Source organism: Sus scrofa, chromosome 9 (genome assembly GCF_054392235.1).
Source record: "Sus scrofa isolate SSC_HxYL_T2T_F1_AM1 chromosome 9, Sscrofa_HxYL_maternal_Yorkshire_Landrace_v2.0, whole genome shotgun sequence".
Classification (NCBI taxonomy): domain Eukaryota; kingdom Metazoa; phylum Chordata; class Mammalia; order Artiodactyla; family Suidae; genus Sus; species Sus scrofa.
Genome location: NC_139391.1, coordinates 131,590,932 through 131,613,212, shown reverse-complemented (window position 1 = coordinate 131,613,212; position 22,281 = coordinate 131,590,932). Strand labels below are relative to the sequence as shown.

General features: G+C 40.6%; 2 long non-coding RNA genes and 1 other non-coding gene across 4 annotated transcripts in view; all 3 read right to left on the bottom strand.

Moving 5' to 3' along the window:
• Positions 1-22,281, bottom strand: part of LOC106505035 (uncharacterized) — a 165,651-nt gene that overhangs the window by 9,105 nt on the left and 134,265 nt on the right. Inside the window, exon 6 of one of the 2 annotated variants that reach the window (XR_002347097.2) lies at positions 19,866-21,151. The exons of the other annotated variant lie outside the window; for it this stretch is intronic. This is a non-coding gene — a long non-coding RNA (uncharacterized LOC106505035). Of the gene's footprint in view, positions 1-19,865; positions 21,152-22,281 lie in introns of those variants that run through there. 2 annotated transcript variants of the gene reach the window in all.
• Positions 7,983-11,177, bottom strand: LOC102159064 (uncharacterized). The gene is made up of 2 exons (XR_305715.4): positions 11,045-11,177; positions 7,983-8,578 (listed from the first exon to the last, which is right to left on the bottom strand). It is a non-coding gene; the product is annotated as an uncharacterized LOC102159064 (long non-coding RNA).
• On the bottom strand, positions 10,009-10,114 carry LOC146400191 (U6 spliceosomal RNA). The gene has a single exon (XR_014816992.1). It is a non-coding gene; the product is annotated as a U6 spliceosomal RNA (small nuclear RNA).

Here is a 22,281-nt window from a genome sequence, read left to right as displayed (position 1 = left end):
TACAAAACCGAAAAGATCACAGATGTATAGGACAGACTCATGTTGGCCGGGGGGGGGAGGTCGGGAGAGGGTGATGGAATGGGAGTCTGGGGATAGTAGATGAAAACCGTTGCATTTGGACAAGCAATGAGATCCTGCTGTGTAGCACGGGGAACCAAATATCTAATCACTTGTGAAAACACGATGGAGCATAATATGAGAAAAAGAATGTATATATTTGTGTGACTGGGTCACTTTGCTGTACAGCAGGAACTGACAAAACATTATAAATCAATCATAATAAAAAATTTCAAAAATTAAAAGGAAAGTACAGAAAAATTAAATTAAATCAGACAGTGTTTCTAAAGTTCCTAACCATATGTAGATAACATATTTGTTAAAGATGTTAATATATCTCACTCCCTTTCTGCTTCTACCACATGGCTTCCAATACCTGAGTCAGTGTTTTTCATTAAGACAGGTATTTCATTGCAATTTTGGACTACAGTAAAGCAAAGGAAAAGGTAAGGCAGTATGGCAATGGTAGAAAAAATAGACCCTTGAAAAGATGCAATTCTTAACATTTATACAGAGAGAAAAAAAATCACTCATTTTACTTTTCATCACAGATCTTCTAAGAAAAGAAGTTAAGGATTAGGGAGAAATGTTTTCCTGCCTTTGATGATTTCTGAAAACATATATATATGTATACATATACACACATATATATTTATATTATATGTGTGTACATATAATATATATATACACACACACACATATACACACTGGTCTATAGATCCCAAAGAACTATTATTCCTTATCTTTTTGCTTTGATTTATTGCCTAATAGTATTGTAGTAAATCTGTTTAGAAAGAGATGGGGCTATGATTTGTCAAAGTTGATCAGAATTCATAATACTTTAAAAATTTTAAATAGGCTCTAAAAAAATAAAATCAGAGTTAAAGTACACTTGAGTTCTTGCTGGATTCTACTGGTGGCCTTGGCTTATTGTTGGTCCAGCCTTGACTCATACAACTGTTACTGTTAATAATTATGAGAAGAATCTTTGGAAAAGCATAGTAAATTCTTTCACATTTGAATAGGGTGTGTAAGATGTTGCTAAATAAATCTATCTGAAAGTTTTCAGATGACCTAGAGTATGACTTTATGACTTGGGCAATTAATATTTTGCTTTACTACAGCAATTGCTTGCTACAAATTTTACTTAAGTTTCAGGATTTCGTATTACACCAACACTTGCAATGTAGTCTCAAAATGCATTACTGAATATATTTGCTTACTTCACTAATCTTTGACAGAAGTATTAACACCACCACCAATACATTGTTCATTTTTAGGTGCACAGTTTTAAAAGAAAAGTACAGTCTAAATAAAGAATAGAAGAGAAAGTCCAATAGAGAATAAGGATTTTCATCATTTCGCTCAATGAATGCCTTTGATTTTAATTTTTTAAATAATCCAATCCAATTCTAAATGCATCTGTTCAGCACAGTAAGGATAGACAAGTAGAACAAGAATAGATGTTTCTCAATGTGCTTATACGAATTCTAACTACATGTCTCTAGAAATATTTTCTCAATCAGGGGAGATGGGAGAGAATGAATTAATTTACTTTACCCAGAAAAATCATTTGCTTAACATTCCACATAGCTTGAGTGAGCTAATGGTTGTAGCACATTTTTCTCATCCATTAAAAGAAAAAGAAACCTTTTTGTCTGCTGTGGGTTCCTTTGTTTTGAGGTTTCTCGGCAGGGGATTCTAGCTCTCCAGGTGCCCATATTACACATCAAAAGCACAGCAGAGAACTAAGCAACCACACCGCTAGGTTACACTTTACTGAACTTGCCTCAATTATCTGAAACTTTAGAAAAAACAATATCTGTTGTGAATTACCTAAGCAGTTGCCTTAATTTTTCCCACTAACTTTTCAGTAGTCTATACACATTCAGCAACCTTTCAAGTGGGATCCCTTGACACTGCATTTTTAAAATAATCTTTAAAAAGACCCCACGGCTGAATACTGTTTCCAGTCTCTGATGAAGGAGAGCTGTAACCTTCATCCAGAAAGAGCTGCGACAATGGAAGCATAAAACATTCCTCTAGTATTTGGTCAGACAGACAAGCACAAAGAAGTCATCTGAATGCGCCAAATCACAATCATGACTTAGAAATAAAATAATTAGTATATTATAAATTACTGTGTTGTTAAAAATGACGATAGAAATGTGAGGAAAAGAAATCCTGTCCTAAGCTTATGGCCATGTTTTCACAGAGGTGGAGGAGCACAGAGAGGATGTATTTCTCTTCATTTATCTTGAGCAAATGTTTGCTTTGGTCTATTTTTGCTTCCTTTCCTACTTCCTACTAAACAAGTCCCACCAGAATCAATCATGTCAATATTTAAGGGCCTCATTTAGCAGCTGCATTGTCCCTACTTCCTGTAATCCACTCAACACTAGTGCGCAGCTATTTTCTACTTTCAAAATAAGTTTTAAGCACAGTTATCCCCATCCTCACGCCCTCTTCCCACAACCGGCCTCCACGTTTTCAAATTAAACAACTTTTTTTTTTTTTGGCTGTGCCCACGGCATGCGGAAGTTCCCGATGCAGGGACTGAACCCACGATGATGATCCTTGACCACTAGGCCTTCAGGGAACTCCTCCAACAACTTCTAATAATGTTTCATCTGCTCTAGAATTTTACTTCATTTGTGTTTCTTACTTAGTACTTCAAAGATGCTGGATGAGAGACATAAAATTAATCCATTAATCCCACCCACCTACCTGAATCAGAGCTCTGTAGGGGTCAACCCTGGGCATGTGTGTTTACTTATATTTTCTATAATTTCCTTCTGTTATTTGGAGTTCTTATTAATCAGATACTGAATATTCTCGATTGACTCTGATTTTCTTACCATTTCTTTCCTATCATTCCTATTTTTCTGTCTTTTCGTTATCCTTTCCGGGATATGTCTCGATTTTATCTTTCAACCTTGTTCTCTCAATTTATCTTTTTTCATTGTGCTCTGTTCTTTTTTTTTTTATTTCTTGTGTTTTTTATTTTATTTTATTTTATTTCTATTTTTATTTTTTTTGTCTTTTTGCTATTTCTTTGGGCTGCTCCCGCAGCATATGGAGGTTCCCAGGCTAGGGGTCGAATTGGAGCCATAGCCACCGGCCTACGCCAGAGCCACAGCAACGCGGGATCCGAGCCGCGTCTGCAACCTACACCACAGCTCACGGCAACGCCGGATCCTTAACCCACTGAGCAAGGGCAGGGACCGAACCCGCAACCTCATGGTTCCTAGTCGGATTCGTTAACCACTGCGCCACACGGGAACTCCTCTTTTTTTTTTAAATAGATGTATAAGCTACACAAAACAGAAGTGCAAAGAGCTGAATGTAATTAGGAGACTGCCATCCATTCTGACAGAATAGTCAGGATAGAAGTTTAGACAAATGAAGAGCTAATGGAGAGTAAAACGAAGGCTCCAGTTCTCCCCTCTTCACCCTCCCCCACCCTATATTCAAGCCCATTGCCATCTGACTTGGCAGTTCCTCTCATTAAACAGACAGAATCTGTTTCCTGAATCTGAATCTTGACAAGTCTTATGACCTCCATTGGCCAATAAAATTAAGTAGACATGACAGTGCGCCAATTCTGAGCCTAGGCCTCAAAAAACTTAGTTTATTTCTGATTATGCTTTCTTTCACACCTCTGTCATCCCCATAAACCATACCCAGGCTAGCCTGCTGGAGGACAAGGGACACATAGTCCCAGCCACGCTGTCCCCGTGATTCCAGCTAAGTCTACCCTAGGCCAGCCAACCCCTAGACACAAGAGCAAGTCAGCCGTGATCAAGAGAGCCACCTAGCTGACCAACCCAGACAAAACAGCAATAAGTGGTTCCTAAGTACATCTCTGAGATTCTGTGGTTGTTTGTTATAGAGCACTGTTGTAGCAACAGACTATCGATACAGAGAGGCAGTTATAAGCCAGATGTGGAGGATCTTGCCTGTTACACCGAGGAATTTAAAAGTTTGCTTATGAAATGAAAACTCCTGCAGGGTGTTCAAAGGAGAGAAACATGACCTAGCTTGCATTTTGGAAAAGTAACTCTTGTAATGTGTAGGTTGAGTTGAAAGGAGAATCTCTTGAAGTAGTTCAGGTAAGAGATGAAAATGCATAAATGACACAGCATTAGTGGGGTAGTAAGAAGACAAATACCAAAAACATCAAAGATAATCTAGTATAAGGCAACTGATTAGCTAAGGAAAGAGAAGGAGAAGAATGATTCTGGTATGATTCCCAGAAAAAGGATTTTTGATGCCATGAAATGAACTCAAACTAGGTTCTGGGAGGAAACAGAGTAAGTTCTGTTTTACCATATTAAATTACTATGTCTATCAAATTTGAATCCCTATGGGACATTCAGATAGATGTTTGGCAGTCAGTGTTATGTATAAGTCTAGAGGTCAGGTCTCAGTTCTAGAGATTTAATAGCAATATTAGTTTAGGAAACTATAATGAATGGGTAGTTAAGTAGAGTCAAAAAGTTGGATGAAATTGCACAGAGAGGGTATGTATTTTAAAAAAAAAAATAGGAGTTCCCTTGTGGCACAACAGGTTTAGGATCCAGCATTGTCACCGCAGTGGTTCATGTCACTGCTGTGGTGTGGGTTCAATCCCTAGCCCAGAAATTTCCACATGCCATGAGTGAGGCAAAAAAAAAAAAAAAAAAAAAAAAAGTAGAAGAGAACCAAGGACAGGCAGGACACTGGGATTAAGAGTGTTTCCTAAGGCATTTGTTGAAGATGAAGGGTCAGCAGAAAAAGAGGGGACAGGAATACAAGGGGAATTGGGCATCTCAAAAGCAGAGGAACATTCAAAAAGAGAAGATTCACGGTATCTATTTGGTATGAGTTGTATCTTTCCCATTAACAGTATATGTCAATCAAAATTTTGGAACTAGAAAGGGATTTAAACATCAAGAACTCAACACTGTAGTGACAACTACAAAGTTATTTTTCACACTAAATAAGTAATTTTATAGGCATTAAGCCTGACACTCTGACAGCAAAATGAAAAGGTAAAATATTTCTGAAATTATTTGAAAGGTTCATTCAATCACTGTGGAATCACTTTAAGTCCCATGGAATTTGAGAAAGAAAGAAGGGAATCATTCTTGACATTCATAGTAAGTTCTGTTCTGATTTCAGGTGGCATCCACTAGAGAACACTGGAACAGATGTTCAGGGTACACGAAGGTCATCTCTCTCCAGGGCAGGGCACTCTGCTTCTCTGATTATTTATAACTTGTCATTTGCATCAGCTGATTTCAAAACAAGCCAGGAAGTATTTAGGCCAAATGTTCAGGAACTTGAAGCAGCCTGCATTTTTTTTTTTTTTTTTTTTGGATCTTCTGCTATAGAACTTCCATTTTAATCTTGCCCTTCTCCAGGAAAGAGACTAAACATAGATAAATTAATCTACCATGTTAGGGTTGTTGGGTTTTATTTAATATAGACTCTTGCAAAACTTATGTCATGAGCCTCCTTTGTAAAGGAGGGTGATATTAACACTCCCAGAACATAGGGAACTCCATCCCAACATTTAGGAGTCATTCAAACTGAGATTTCTTGAACGATGCTAAGTTGTAGTGTTGTCACTGCAGGCTAGTTTGTGCAGTTTTTACCAACAGGGTAAATATGAGGGGACGGTGGACTGGACAAGTGAATTCGCTAAGGTTCATCTTAGGTTTCTTACCTGCAGGAAGCTTCTTGAAGAAGGAGAGGACAGCAGCTGTTCTAACCACCGGAGGGGGCCATTTCATCAATTTCAAGCCTCCCTGTAATTAAGCAAAACTTTTTGCACCAGAAGAAGCCTTCTCATCTGGTGGTGAAAAGAGCTGGCTTACCAGTTTCAAATGAGAAGAGCCAGGGTCCTTCGGTGGCTGTGGCTTGGGCTGCGAAGAGAGCCGCAAGCCCATCTTCACCCCTGTGAGGGCTGGGAGAATTCTAGCAGGAGTGCAGAGTACCCCTCACAGCTCTCCAGCCCCCTACCCCCTCACAGCTGTTCCTCTTCTATTACAGGCCTTGTCCACAAGAAAATCTGGGGCTTGCTTTCCTGTGGATTCAGCTAAGCTGCCATGCTAACCTATTTTTCTTTAAAGAGAAGCTCCCCAAATTTGGGGGGCAAGTGGAGAACGATTCTGTATTAAATTTACTCACATTATGTCACCAGTACATTTCCTTGGAGACACTGGTGTTTAAGAACAGGAGATTTTTTAGTAAAAAAAATTTAAAAAACCCCTGTAAGATCTGTGCCCTTTCCAATGGCCAAGAACAAAAGCCCGAATACAATGAGTTTAATAAGGACAAATGGGAATCTCTTGGGCCACGTAATAGAAAGGCCCAGCAGAATGCTCCCTTCAGAAAAGGCTGGTTTCAGAATTTCATGACTTGAGAATGCTCTTGCTACCTCTCCAGCTCTTGGGACCGCCTTCCTGTGTGCTGACTTCATTCTCAGGTAGGTCAGGGAATGAGAGCAGGGAGCAGGGGCTCCTGGTCAGCTCCAGGTTTAAATGGCTGTTACATCTAGTGACCTCACTGGAAGGAGAGCTGCTCTTCTCCAAAAACTCTAGCAAAAGTCTTGGCCTGGGGAGACTCAGGCCATGGCTCCGTCCACCTGGTGGGACATGCCCACCTGTGACCAGTCCCCGTGGACCCATCCAGGCCATGACACTACCAACTGCAAAGCCTACAGGCAGTGGTGTGGATGCAAGGGGTTAAAAAGAGGGAGGGCTGGCCTTCAAACAGAAAAACAGATTTCTGGAAGAAGAGGGAAGGGACGCTATACGGAAATCCCTTTTTGTCTTACATTTTGTAAAGCACTTACCACAGTGCTTGAAACGTAAAGAACTTAAAGAAGAGCAGCAAAAAGGAAACATAAGAGAAATAAAATGATCATGACGATAATGTGTCTGAGACCCAAGTAGATGACGAGGTAGATAAAGATAGGATCAATGCTATTTCCGTATTTAGCTCATTGTTCTTTGTACAACTTTCTTGGTCTACTGAGCTGCAAACTTGGATATAAAAGATGTCAGTGCTGTATGATTATTCATGAGAGAGAATGGAAAGGTGCAGGAAGTATATTCAGCAATGCAAGAAAATTGACATTTGGGCATGATAAATAATTTTGTGTTCCAGGAATGGATAGCTGCTGTGGGCACAGCCAAAAAAAAAAAAAAAAAAAAAAAAAAAGGAAAGAAATGACCAGTTGGTTTGTGATCCTGTTTTAGCCACGCCAATGCCTCATTGGGCAAATTTGCTTCTCCTTTACCTTGGAGCAGAAATCCCTGTTCTTGGCAGGCCCATAAAACGTGACTGTGGATCCCTGGGTCTTAGTTCAGGCTGTATCTCAGCCTGCAGTGTCACTGCCCCCTTTCAGGCTCTAAAGGAGCCCGTGGTTGAAGGCTGCCTCTGCCAGGGATGCTACTCCAGTGCTCACCATCTCTCATCTATCTCACAGTACTTTGCTAGCCCTGTGAAGTCCCCAGGAAGACCAGCACACTCTGAGTTTATAGACTTTCACATCCAAAGCACAATTTGACCACTTAAATCATGCCATTGCATATTGTCCCCTGCACATGAGGGACACAGGATAAGCTACCTCCCGTGCATCCTACTCAGGTTTAAATGTCATCTCCTCCTCCACTCAGCCATCCATGACCCTAAACGTTAGGACGGGTGTCCCCTAACATTTTCCAGAGCCTCAGAGTCTCTTCAGCTGTCCAGGGATGCCTTTTCTTTGTGAATGTTATCAGTGCAAATTTTTCCACAAGCTTTTCATCGATTTAGCAACTCATAAGGAACGCGCAGGAAAAAAAATAAATAATAAGAGAGCCATTTAATCCGAAATGGCATTGTATTCATTAGACGTACACAGGGAATTCAGCACAAGGAAAACCTCAGACAGGTTTCAGAGAATGGTGTGTTTTATTCATCAAAGTATGCTTAGCCCTGTGCTCAGCACCTAGAACAGACAGAATACCAGATGCCAGTACCTAGACAAACAGAATAATTTGGAGGAATGCTTGAGGGATGGAAGGGGGCAGAGGGAGGAAGGGAGGAAGGATGCAGGGAACCGAATGCCAACCATGAACTGAATTTGAATGCACTGGGCTGGGTAGGTTGTTATTGCTTGTAGTTTGAATCTACAAAACTCTACGAATCACACAATCCTTGACTGAAGTCAGAGGTAAAGAAGCACCTTAAAAAAGAAAACAGGGGGGCAAAGGGAGGGAGGAGAGGCCCAGAGGCCTGAAGCCATGAGAGTGAGGGCAGCAAGAGTGAATCCCATCTATGGGGCCTTATGGTTTTGAGCTCCTACTTCCAGAATGTCTAAACACAAATGTATCACACCGAAGCCTGAGATTATCTTGCAGTGGATTCTGTTTTAAAGAAGTATTGTTTTTAATCGAGTCAAATGTTTTAAATATAGATCAGGATCTGAGAAATCGTAGAAATCTTTTATCCTCAAAAGCATCTCTCTGACAAATCGGGGATGCATTTCCTATGAAACAGAAAACAATGTGTTAGTGCCATGAACCTGAATTAAGAGTTTGTGGTGATCTATTGTTTATTAAACCATCAGTCTGTGTACACGAGTTGTAAGGAAATAATCACTCTCCAGGAACTTCATACACTCTGGGAAAGATCTCTGCGTCTTGTACCCAGGAAACCTAATAATGACACGTGAAGCAACTGTGTAAGAGGAACAGGAAAACAAGCCGAGCTGTTATCTCGTATTGAGTCTATTTTCTCATAGAGAATTCTGAGAAAACAAAAGATATCTTGTTTGAAGTGTTTCTGCCTTCTTCAAGTTGGAGGGGGGAAAACAAATCCCTTTGAAGTACTTGCTAATTAAACATTGCTGAAGACAATTTCTTCCTTCGTATCTGAAATATTTACGAATTCTATAATTGGACAGTTTTGCCTTTCAAAAATTAATTTGTTTAATTGGTATCTACATGCGCCTGGAGCTCAGCATTGTGGAAGATATGAGAGACATAAAATTGTATCGACATCACCTGGGAACTGGTTGAAATGCAGATTCTCAGGCTCGACCTCTGCCTAAGGAATGAGAATCTGCCCTTTAGTAAGAGTGACCTGTATGTGCTGGAAAGTTTGAGAAGCAGTGTTACGGCTCTTCTCTGGAATTGCTTGGGCCTGTTTTTGCTTTTTGTTTTTAATGCTGGTGCCTAGATCTCAGTCCTAAAAATTTCCATTTAATTTGTATGGGGTGCATTTTGGGCATTGCGATTTTTCTGACCATCCCCAGGTGATTCTAGTGTGGAACAGAGTTTGAGAACCACTGCCCTGGAGTCACTGCTCTGGTGGTTTGATCTTTGTTGCAATTTGAGGTGCTGGCTAAAGTGCAGATTCTGATTCTTTAGGTCCAAGGTGGATCCTGAGAATCTGCATTTCTAACCAGTTGCCAGGTAATGTTGATACAATTTTATTTCTCTTGTATCTTCCTCCCCAGTACCTAGCTCTAGGCACAAGTGGATGTTAACAAAAGGATTTTTCAAGAGCTCACTTATTTTTTTCTAATATAAAGATAACTGTATTTGATGACTATTTTTCATGTGTTTTTAAATTTCCTACATGTTTATATATATATTTTTTGTCTTTTGTCTTTTTTTTTTAGGGCAGAACTCGTGGCATATGAAGGTTCCCAGGCTAGGGGTCAAATTGGAGCTAGAGCTGCTGGCCTACACCACAGCCACAGCAATGCCAGGTCCGGACCGTGTTGCTGATCTACACCACCGCTCATGGCAACGCCAGATCCTTAACCCACGGAGCAAGGCCAGGGATCGAACCCACAACCTCATGGTTCTTGGTCAGATTCATTTCCGCTGGGTCACGACGGGAACTCCTATGTTTTTTATTAAAGTATATTTGACATATACTGTTGTGTTAATTTCTGCTGTAGAGCAGAATAAAAATATGGAAGACTTTATGAATTTGCATGTCATCCTTGTGCAGGGCCCAGGCTAATCTTCTCTGTATTGTTCCAACTTAGTGCATGTGGTGCCGAAGCAAGCACTTCATGTGTTTTTAGTAATGGCAGCACAAACTCAAGCCCCTGAGTAATAATAAGAAGGAAAATTACTGTTAATTTAAATGTTACAGCCTGTTCTGGGTTGACTTGTGTCCCCTCAAAATGACCCAGTGAAATCCTTACCTCCAGAACCTCTGCATTTATTTGAAAACAGATGTAATTGCAGATGTAACTAGTTAAGTTACAACAAGGGCCTACTGGAGTAGGGTGGGCCCTTAATCCAGTATGACTCCTGTCCTTATAAGGAGAAGAGAAGAGACAGTGACAGACACACACAGGGCCACGTGACAGTGGAGGCAGACTCTGGTGATGTATCTTCAAGCCAAGGAACGCCGAGGACTGCTTGCCCCTGCCAGGAGCTAGGAAGAGTCAAGGAGGGATTCTTCTTGAGAGCCCTCGGAGGGAGCACGGCCCTGGCAACATTCTGATTTCAAATCCCTCGCCTCCAGAACTCAGAGAGAATGAATTAATATCTGTTGTTTCAAGCCACCCAGTTTGTAGCAGTCTTTTATGGCAGCCCTAGAAATTGACACAAGCTTACCTTCCTAGAACTTATCGCATAGGCCAGGATTTTTTGTTGTTTCTTTTTTTTTTTTTTCACCCTAAACAGGAGGACTCCTGACTATTTACAAAAACTAGATTGATCTACCAATAGTTACTTCAAATTTGGCTCATCATTTACTATTACCTGTAACTTGGGAAGGAATTATAGACAAGAAGTGAATGAACAGAAAGAGATCTACTGAAAAAAAATGAAAGGAATGAGGGACACTTAAAACTCAAAGAAAGAACGAAGAATATACAGACACTTATAAAATTTATTATAAATAATCTTAAATTTGAGACATATCAAAAGCATTCTCAGAAATGAAATTATTCCTTAATGGAAATATATTGCTTTGGGATCATACTGACCTAGTTTGAAAACCCAGCAATATCCATGTGATTTTAAAGAAGTCATGCAATGTTGACGAATCTGTACAGTGGGAACACCAGTGATCCTTTATTCCATAGAGGTCTGTGTAAGAATTGCTCAGGCTTTGGTGGTCTGTCCAAAACATTCAGTAAGTGGCAACTATTATTATCAGAAGACAGAAGAAAGAGCATTGGGCATCATTACTTTAAGAAGGCACTTCTACCTCCCTTTCATTCGTTACAAAATTATTATGTTTAGTCAGCCCAGCCAAATGGCACCTTAAACCCATCTTCGGAAAAGCAAATATGGAATTGGTCCAATAAAAACAACAGTAGCAACAGCAGCAAACTCTGTGGAGGAGAGGAGCTATGGGCTGGCCTTTGTGGTCAAGCCCAGGACATAGGGCACCTGGAAGGGGTGCCTGGGGGGGGACAAAAAGACTTTTAAAGGGGGTAGGGGTGGTGGGGCCAGGAGCAGTGGCCCCGAAATCAAACTTCCCTTCACAGTTTTCCCATGTGTCAGTTTTGAGGAAATAAATTGTTTGTCTTTTCTGTGCATTAAAGACTTGTCTGATTCTATTTCTAAATAGTTTTTAAGCAGTATGTCTGAGCAAAGACTGCCTCTTCTGAAAACTTTTTTACATATATATATTTTGTTGTTGTTGTTGTTTGTCTTTTTAGGGCTGAACCTGTGGCATATGGAGGTTCCCAGGCTAGGGGTCTAATTGGAGCTGTAGCTGCCAGCGTACCACACAGCCACAACAATGCCAGATCTGAGCCACGTCTGTGACCTACACCACAGCCCATGGCAATGCCAGATCCTTAACCCAATGAGTGAGGCCAGGGATTGAACTCCCAACCTCATGATTCCTAGTCGGATTCGCTTCAGCTGCGCCACGATGGGAACTCTTTTTTTTTTTTTTTTTTTTGCATATATTTTTGTACAGAAACAATAGAATTAAAATTTGCTTGTAATATTTACTGTTGAACTTTGCAATGAGAATATTTCAAATATTTATAATACTTCAAAACCAATTAAAATTCAGCACAAGCTGGTATTTTGGTTTTTTGAATATTCATTGGACAAGAAGAGAAAAAAAAGTAGTGACATTTTTTCTGTGTAGAGATAAAAATAGGACATTGATTTCCAATAGGGATGCAACATAGTCTGTCTCTCTGAGGGTTTTTTGGTCAGAATTTCTAAACTACCACCAAGCAGACAAATGTCTACATAATAATTTACTTTCACCTGTAAAATTATCTAGAATTACTTAGGTTCCTGGGTAAAAGGAAGAATATAGTCTATTTACTACATTCAGGAGAAATTCCTTTCTTGAGACATCTGCTCATCCCTGAATGCTGTAGGCTGAATGCCTGTGTCCCCTCCCCAATTTTTGTGTTAAATCCTAAGCCCCAGTATGATGATTTTAGGAGGTAGGGCCCTTGCAATATATCAGGTGGAGCCTTCGTGAATGGGATTATTGTCCTTATAAAAGAGAATCCAGAGAGGTCCTAGTTCCCTTATGCCTTGTGAGGACACAGTGAGAAGATGCTGTCTCTGAACTTCAAAGCAAACCCTGCATCTTGATCTTGGATTTCCCAGCCTCAAAAGCTGTGAGGTGCAGCAACACGGATGGAACTAGAGACTCTCATACTAAGTGAAGTAAGTCAGAAAGAGAAAGACAAATACCATATGACATCGCTTATATCCGGAATCTAATACATGGCACAAATGAACCTACCTAGAGAAAAGAAACCAACTCACGGATATGGAGAACAGACCTGTGGTTGCCAAGGTGGAGTGAGGGGAGCGGGATGGACTGGGAGTTTGGGGTCAGAAGATGCAAACTATTGCATTTGGAGTGGATAAGCAATGAGATCCTACTGTATAACACAGGGAACTATATCTAATCACTTGTGATGGAACATGATGGAAGATAATGTGAGAAAAAGAATGCATATATTTGCATAACTGGGTTATTTTGCTGTACAGCAGAAATCGTCAGAACATGGTAAATCAACTATAATAAAACAATTAAAAAAAGAACTGTTGAGGAATAAATGCGTGTTGTATAAGCCATCCAGTTTATGATATTCTGATACAGCAGCCAGAATGGACTAAGACATTGCGTTAATAATTCTTCCTATTCACTGTAACTTCTCTCTGTACGGGTCTGACTATCTGTGAAACCCTGAAGGGTAGAAATTGCCTAATTCATGGTTACATGCTCAAGACAGTCTTATTGCTCAATATATTACACTGAATGAACTGTTATAAAACTGTGACATGGATTTTAATATGTTCTGGGACACTATACCACAAGACATCTGATAGAGTGGACATTGTCAGTTTTTTGGCCTCCAATCATCTAAACCTCTCTCATATGTTTAAGAATGCCCCTTTGTATAAAGCCAGATACTCACTTCTCCAAGCCCCTGGTAACCCCCCCCCCCCATCACATTTTAAACTGGGACATCATGACACTGACAAGCAGGGACCCTGGAGGTTCCACCATGTTGGTTGCAGATGAAGCCCTGACTGAAATCCAGTTTCCAAGGGAGGTGGCGCCACCAGCATCTTATACTACACAGAGTCCAGAGGTCACCAACCTGGAGGGACTAGTGGGGAAATGTGATGCAGTTCACTGCCCAGCATCCTTTGCTCACAATGCATTTTTTTTTTCTCTTTTTGCCTTTTCTAGGGCCGCTCCTGTGGCATATGGAGGTTCCCAGGCTAGGGGTCTAATCAGAGCTGTAGCCTCTGCCCTCACCACAGCCACAGCAACGCCAGATCCAAGCTGTGTCTGCAACCTACACCACAGCTCACGGCAACGCTGGATCCTTAACCCACCAAGCAAGGCCAAGGGTCGAACCCGCAACCTCATGGTTCCTAGTTGGATGCATTAACCACTGAGTCACGATGGGAACTCCTAATCCCAATACCTTCTGATCCTGGTTCTCCAGCCTTCCTGGGGTTGTTGTGAGTCACCCAATGCCTTTCAGATTAAGTTTCTTTTCTGTCTAAATCATGCAAAGTTAGATTTAGTCCCCATAACTAAGAATCTTCGTGATCCAGTTGGGCTGCACCACTAATCAGCAGACTGACAGGCTCACCTAAATGCTTTGAGATTAATTAGATCATCTGTTTATAAACATGACCATTTTTGACTCTATGTCTAAACTCTCTTCCAGTTCTAAAATTCTTTGATTCCATTAGGGCAGTTTCAGTGAGGAATATAAATCTTACGCTAACCCAATGTCTGTGCTTTTCATTTACTCATAAACAGGTAAGCGTGCCTTCTGGATGGACAGATCAGATACCAGATACAATTCTCCAAATTGCTTGGATCTTTTAAGAACTCTAGTCAATAGGGAAATTCTGGCCCTTGGTGATTACATTATATTAGGGCCAATGCTGAAAATTCCACAAGCTCCATTGCCCAGCGCATGACTGTATCTCATATACCATTGAATGTGTCACTGAGCAGAGATAAAAAAGAGGTTCTTCGGCCCCAGCTTAATCACGATCTGTAGAGCTATTTGGTAAAGTGCCCTTAAGGGAGTTAAGTGTGCTTAGTGTGCTCCCTTATTATTCTTAACTGTCACATGAATCAGGTGAAGTCATTCTCATCCAAGAAAGAAAGGCACTGGCAATTCAGTTGCACAGTTGCCAGAGTGCTTTTTAAAGGCAGTTACGTGAAAAGAAAATTCAAATAAAGCCAAATTACACAGGGCTGGTTACCTGCCATTAAGCTGATGATGGCTATCCTGTTTCCCGGGACTTTACTGCTAACAAAGAGCTCATGTTCTTTGACACTTATCAGAAAAAAGATGCTAATTTTCTTTTCACTTACAAGTAAGCTCTCTCTTCCAGATGAGATTTAAATAGATTACCATGGAATCCTTGCCCCCCCCCCCTTTCTATTTCTATAATCTAGAAACCACTCAGTGGATCTGATAAGAGCTGCTTCTCTGCAGTTTGACATTGAGAGGACACCACTGTAGGGTTATTATGAGCTTTTTTGTTCTAAAAGAATTAACAGAAAGTCTGTGAAATACAAAATGTCCATCTATTATAAGATTCTCATTCCTAGAGTCTAAATAACAAAATGCTCCAATTTATAAGACAACTAGTTGACATCAAACAATGCCATGTCCACTTTATTTCAGCAAGTCCTTCCTGTAGCCAGCCATAAATCTGCAGCAATGGACTAGCTATTTATGAAATGAAGACTAACTTTACAGGTAGGGTTTAAAGTCTTTTAATGTCTGGAGTTCAAACCACAAACACTTCTAGGAAGAAGAGCCTGGCAACTCTTGCAGCTTATCACCTCCAGAGCCTCTGGGAGTGTAGAGGCAGAAGTTCAGAGAAACAAGGTTAGGGACAGAGGAGGGGTGGTGATTAGGCTGCCTGCCTTTCCCTGTTCCGTCTCGTGGTCAGCACCCAAAGACTTTAAAAATCGGTTCTTTGTCTATATAAATGAATCTAATAAAGATATTTTAAGTAAGAAGGAATTATGTAAGAGCAACTTTTCTATATTAGTTATCTCAAAACTTGGGGTACAAAAAAATGTACAATGAATAGTACTCAAAAGTGAACAGAAGAAAACAGAAGTAAAAGATTAATCTTCTAGGAGACCTATTCTCTAGGAAACTTATCTCACAACCAAGCAGGAATTTGCAAAATCATTAGCTACCTGAATACTTGGATCAGGAATTCTTTGACTAAATTACCATTTATCTAGATCGAAGCTGCCCCAGTGTTCTTATGATTCTGCAGTAGCAATTAGAAATATCTATCATGTATGTCACACCTCCCTGCTCTTAGGTTGCATTCTCTGCATTGTTGCACATGATTTTCTGTGACACTGATGATCTAAGCAGACATTTCTTCAGAACTGTTGTAGGCCATTGTTTAATGAATAGACAAGATTAGTAGTTTAGTCTGTGGATATGGAAAATACCTGGTTATTTGAGGGTACCAGTTTGTGATGTCAGAACCATTTTAGCAGCAATCATTTGTTGAACATCATAAGGCTACAAAGTGCAGTGGAAAGAATATGGGTCCTCGATCAGACAGGATTGGGTGTGAATCCTAGTCTCACCATTAATTAATTTATCAGTGTCTCTTTTCCTTTCTTTTTTCTTTTCTTGTCTCTTCTATTCTTTTCTTTTCTTTTCCCCTTTTCCTTTTACAGCTGCACCTGTGGCATATGGAAGTTCCCAGGCCAGGGGTTGAATGGGAGATGCAGCTGCCAGCCTGTGCCACAACCACAGAAACACTGGATCTGAGCCTCATCTGTGAGCTATACTGCAGCTTTCAGTAGTGCCAGATTCTTAACCCACCTAGCAAGGCCAGGGATCGAACCCACATCCTGACAGAGACAAGGTGGATCCTTAACCTGCTGAGCCACAATGGGAACTCCTCCTGTGTCTCTTTCCTTTTTTTCTCTACAGGGGGATGGTAGGCAGTCTCTAAGATAGCCCCCAGTGATGGCCTGCTGGTCCTCAGGTCCGTGTGTAGTCCCCTCCCTTTGTGGGTTGATTGAACCTAGCACATTGCTTCTAATGACTAGACTATAGTATATGACAAAAGCGCAGGATGTCACTTGCAAGATTAGGTGCTCCTGTATTCATATTCCATCTCTCTCCCCTCTCTTTCTCTGTCAAGACCATAGCCAGTGATGATCTGGGGCCTGTCAACAGCCAAGTGCGGTGGAAGCACAGTTTCCTGGAAGTGTAGGGGTACACCCCCCTACCCCCGGTTGAACACTGGATGACTACAGGGGCAGCCAACTCCTTGAGCATGGCTTTTTGAGAGTCCGTGAAGCAGAGGACTGAGCTAAGCCATTTAGACCAAGACTGCATTTCTTTTGCACAGAAACATTGAGTTAAATAAATATGTGTTGTTTGAAGCTTTTAAGTTTTTTTTTAGGGGAGGGAGCCTGTTACACAGCAATAAATAACTAATAGAAATGGCACTAGTAACACCTCCATTCCAAGGCTGTTGTGAGGATTAGAAGTTGTGTCCACCTCGTTTGTTACATAGTCTCTCCTCAGTAAATGTAGCCCTGACTACTACCAAGTGGCTCCTCTCTATGGCAAGCTCCTCTGTGCATCACTGACGTAATTAAATCTTGGAATACAGCATGGTTAGATGAAAGACTGGTTCCTGTCAACCTCACATTAAACGTAATTTGAAAAGAAGAGATGTGAGTTGTGTGGATGCTGGTGGAAAGGCCAACTGGCAGGTCTTTGAAAAGCATAGACTTGATTAAGATAAATGACAGAAGAAAATCGAAGGCGCTAAGGGGGTGATATGGAACATGGAAATATCCAATATGGACTAGGATTTAATGTCCTAAAGGGAAAGAAGAGTCTCAAATTCCTTCAACTGGCGTTCCCTGGTGGCATAGCACATTAAGGACCTGGCACTGTCACTGCAGCGACTCAGGTTGCTGCTGTGGCGCAGGTTTGACCCCTGGCCTGGGAACTTCCACATGCCATGGGTGCAGTAAAAAAAAAAAAAAAGAAAAAATTCCTTCAACCGATTTAAACACCCTGCAGGGTACAGTCATTTTCAAATCTTTAATGCAACACTTGAAAATGTTGACGATAAAAGAGTTCATCATATTTCACTTGGGTAACACAAAGTTAAATTTGTCCAGGTGAAACTAAAAAGGAAATTGTAAAAATGTGAAGCGGGTTCCCCCGAGAGGCAAGATAGCATCAGGGAAAAGTCCCTGATTCAGAAAGAGAAGCTTTGGTTCTGGGATTGGCATTGCTTTCTTTTTGTCACAAAACATGCAGTGAGTATCTACTGCATGCCCAACTCTTTTGTGACTCTATAGTTGGTGGGATAGAGCAAAACAGACATAATTACTGCCCTTGTGAGCAAGTGGGAAATGAAAAAAAAAAAAAACCCTAACAAACCTTATTTATTACAATTACAATAACCACAAGGAAAAGAACAGAGTATAATTGGAAACTGCAGGAGGATTTACACTGAATTGGACGGTTTAGGGAAAGCCTCTCTTGAGAAAGTGACATTTAAACTGAAGGATGGGTGTGAGTTAGCCAGGCGACTGAGTAGTAAAAAGCTGGGGGAAGGGTCTCAGAGAAAAAGCATAGGGGAAGGCTCTACAGCAGAACGAGTTTGGCATGTCTTTTTTTTTTTTTTTTTTTTTTTTGTAAAATATCCCAATTCGAAGTGATGTTTTGTTGCTGTTGATTTTCATTTTTTTAAAGTGTTTTTGAGGCATAGCTGATATACGAGGTTGTGACAATGTCTGCTGTGCAACGAAGTGATTCAGCTATGCATGTCCACACATCCATTCTATTTCAGATTCTCCTCCCACAGAGATCAGCACAGGATGTTGGGTAGAGTTCTCTGCTGTACGAGTTTGGCATGTCTGAGCCACAGAGAGGTTCATGGGGCTAGAACGTGGTTGGTAAGGAGGAGTGTGGAGGCTGGAGAAGCAAACAGGCCCAGAGGTACCGGAACTTGAGGACATGGCATGAAGTAAATGACTGTGGGACTGAAGGATTTTAAGTACAATGAGGAAATTCATCTCTAATGAACGATCACTCTGGACGGCAGGTGGAAATAGGATTCGAGGTCAATGGTAAGAAACACTTCAAGAGGACCTGGTGTCACACCAGAGCGGACGCAGCAGAGGTGAAAAGAAAGGGATGGATTCAAGGTATGTTTTAAAGCTATAATCCAGAGGGCTTGGTGAAAGGTTGGCTACAAGAGGTGACAATGAAAAGGAAGGGGGACGTGGATGGAACTAGAGACTCTCATTCTGAGTGAAGTAAGTCAGAAAGAGAAAGACAAACACCATAGGATATCACTTATACCTGGAATCTAACATAGGGCATGAATGAACCTTTCCACAGAAAAGAAAATCATGGACATGGAGAACAGACTTGTGGTTTCCAAGGGGGAGGGAGTGGGATGGACTGGGAATTGGGGGTTCATAGATGCAAACTATTGCCTTTGGAGGATAAGCAATGAGATCCTGCTGGATAGCACTGGGAACTCTATCTAGTCACTGATAATGGAACCTGATAATGTGAGAAAAAAGAATGTATACATGTATTTGTGACTGGGTCCCCATGCTGTACAGTAGAAAATGGACAGAACACTGTAAACCAGCTATAATCGAAAAAATAGAAATAATTATAAGATTAAAAAAAAAGAGAGAGAAAAGGCAGGGGGAGTCAGAAATGCTATCAGGCTGGGTTTTACTGAATGACAAAAACAGGAGCAGGAAGAAATTGAGGAAGGCGGCACAGTAAGATGAAAGTTGCTGTTCTGCTCATTAAGTTTGTGATGTCTGCAAGACATTCAGAGAGAAACAGCAGCAGTCTGTGACGTAAACGTGGCTCTAGATCTGAAAGCGGACGTCAAGCTATTTATCAGTCATGAACCTTTGGACATGTCATGATGTAACTCTGAGCCTCCGTTTCATTATCTGAAAAATAAGACTCGATACCTACCTGCCTCAACAGGATGGAGGGAACGAGATGAGGCAGCATCTATGAAGGGCCTCTCTAAACTCTAATTCAGTATAGATGTGCAGAGTACTTGATTAGTGACAAATAACTTCTCACCTTGGTAAGAAAAATGTGAAATAGGGCATGTACTAAATTTCAGTGTTTCTATATGTTGTATTGGCATATATACATACATTTATGGAAATGAGAGAGGGAGGGAGGAAGGAAGGGAAAACATGTGAACAAAAACAAAAGAATTAGTGATTTTTATGCTCATGTATTTGTTAAAGGATTAATTTTTTAAAGGATAAAATTATGACAGTTAATGTAAACATAATTTTATTTAGCCTACTAATGTGGAAATCAAGAAGATGAAAACAACACTATTTAGCTCAAGGGGAATCCAAAGAACGTGTGTGTGTGTGTGCGCGCGTGTGTATGTGTGTCCAGAAAAGGACTAACATAGCAGGCTTGGGTTACTTAACTCTGTACATTCCAAAGAAAGGACTTGTCCTTGGCTGACACCTGGGAAATGACCTCTGAGTCCTTGGAATATTCTGCCCGCTGAGAGTGGTTTTCCTCATCTGAGGCTTTGGGCCACATGGCACCGTTTGACCTCTGGGGCACGGAGACTGCAGAGCCAATGTCAGTCACTCACATACCACATGCCTACATGACTGTCCCAATACAATCCCTGGACTCCAAGGTTTGGCTGAGCTTCCCAGGCTGGCAGCCCTAGAAGCTTGTGCCTGGTTTGTCCTGGACACTGCCCTATACACCTTTCCATTTTGAATATAAGGGTTTTTTCTGAGTCCTGTGAGTCTTCCTGGTGAATTATCAAGCCTGAGAGTGGTGTGGGGTAGGGGGTCTGACACAGCGGGTGATGAGGAGTGCTGAAATACATTAAAGATTCCAAGCAGCACTCTATTACAGGGCAGATGGAAATTATCTGCCTTCCGAAAAATAATTTGCATTACTATCAGTTTTTCCCGATGTACAGTGCTGTAAAACAAGTCAAAGACAATGAAAGACACAGACCAGTAGAGAATGAAATAACTCTGGACCACACACTAGACAAAGTGCAGCATTCTATTGAAAAAGATACCTCAAAATATTTTTGCCCATTCCAAAGCCTTTTATAATTTTTTTTGGCCAGTCATCAAACCACTACCTAATCAGTACTCCTTAAGGAAGTCCCTGGTCCAGATAATGAAAAGTCTCTAGAGGCTTAAATTAAGAAAATGATTATTTTTAAAGGCAATTCCCTTTTAATTGTAGTTGTTCAAATCAATGCCATTTGATTCTCCAATTAATAAACCACACATTCCCTATTACTGAAAATGATTCATTGTCTTTTTCTCTCAAGAAGGATTCACAATTCCAGCTTGTTTGAAAGAGAAGCATATTTCCAAAGGAGCAGCCTAAGTATATATATTCAAAACGAAAGAGGGTTAGAGACTAAAGGGACTTAAACCTTTAAGTTTATGAACTAACAACTTGATTTTTAGGAAACTATTTTTAAAGCATAAAATCTGGAGAAAGTCTTGAATAGAACAAAAGCATCATCAAAGTACCACCATGAGGGCATGTTAACAAGACCGCCTGGATCTGAAAGAGAAAGCAGATAAAGTCAAAATTTTAAAAATGTTTGTTGGAATGAGGGCAAAGATGCAACTCCCAGGATTATGGAATTTGAAGGCAAACCAAAGCCCCCAAGGCTAATCCATTCATTATCCACACTGACAAAAGGGTACTGAGCCTCAAAAACCAACACAATGACGGCTCTTCTCTGCTTCAAGTAGCCTCACCCGTTATCTGTAGGATAAATACAGCTTTCTCAACCTGAGGTACAAGTTCCTCCCAGATCTATTCTGAGCCATTCCATAACGAATATCCTTCACTCCCACCACGCCACCAAGGATTCCCAATGTGGAATCACCTTTGGAGCTCCGAAAAATGTATGGCCCAGGCCTTTCCTTCAACTGATTAAATCTGCCCTGGCATCCATATCTTCTTAAAGCTCTCCAGGTAATTCCAATGAGCAGCAAAGATGGAGAACCCTGAACCAACTGTTCTGAACTCTCCATGTGGGGACTCCAAGAAAATATGTCTATATGGATTTTTTTTTTTTTTTTTTTGCCTTCTAAAAGAAATGGTGGCGCGCAGCTTCACTTTGAATAGTTTTCTCCTGCTGTCATATTATTTCCAAATTATTTTTATTTATTTTGTCATCATGTCAATGTTTATTGGCATAAACTCCAAGGAAGAATTTGGTGGGCAGTCACTGATTTCTTCCACCGTGTGATCCAGCAAGTGCACAATCGAAACCGAGAAGCCACACTTTACTGAAGTAAAAGTCTTCTGGGTTTTGGGAAGGACCAACTTTCTTTTTTTTTTTTTTTTCCTCTTTTTATTTATTTATTTCCAAATTATTTTAAAGGCTTTATTCAGAGGATTTAAAAAAATCACAGAACCAAGATTGACCTCTCATTCAGGAATAAATTCTTTTCTAATCAAGTCGCATTCTTTCTGTCTCCATATCCAAATGGACTCAGTAGGGTGGAAATAACAACAGGGCCTTGAGCATCTCTTGTTTACTTTGGTTTCTGTCATTAAGTCTAAGAGTTATCAGGTATTGTTAAATTTAGGTTTAGGAAAATCACTGTCATGCCTTTGCCAAACACTGGCTAGTCAATTAACACGGGAAACTGATACCAAGAAATGGCATTTAAAATAGT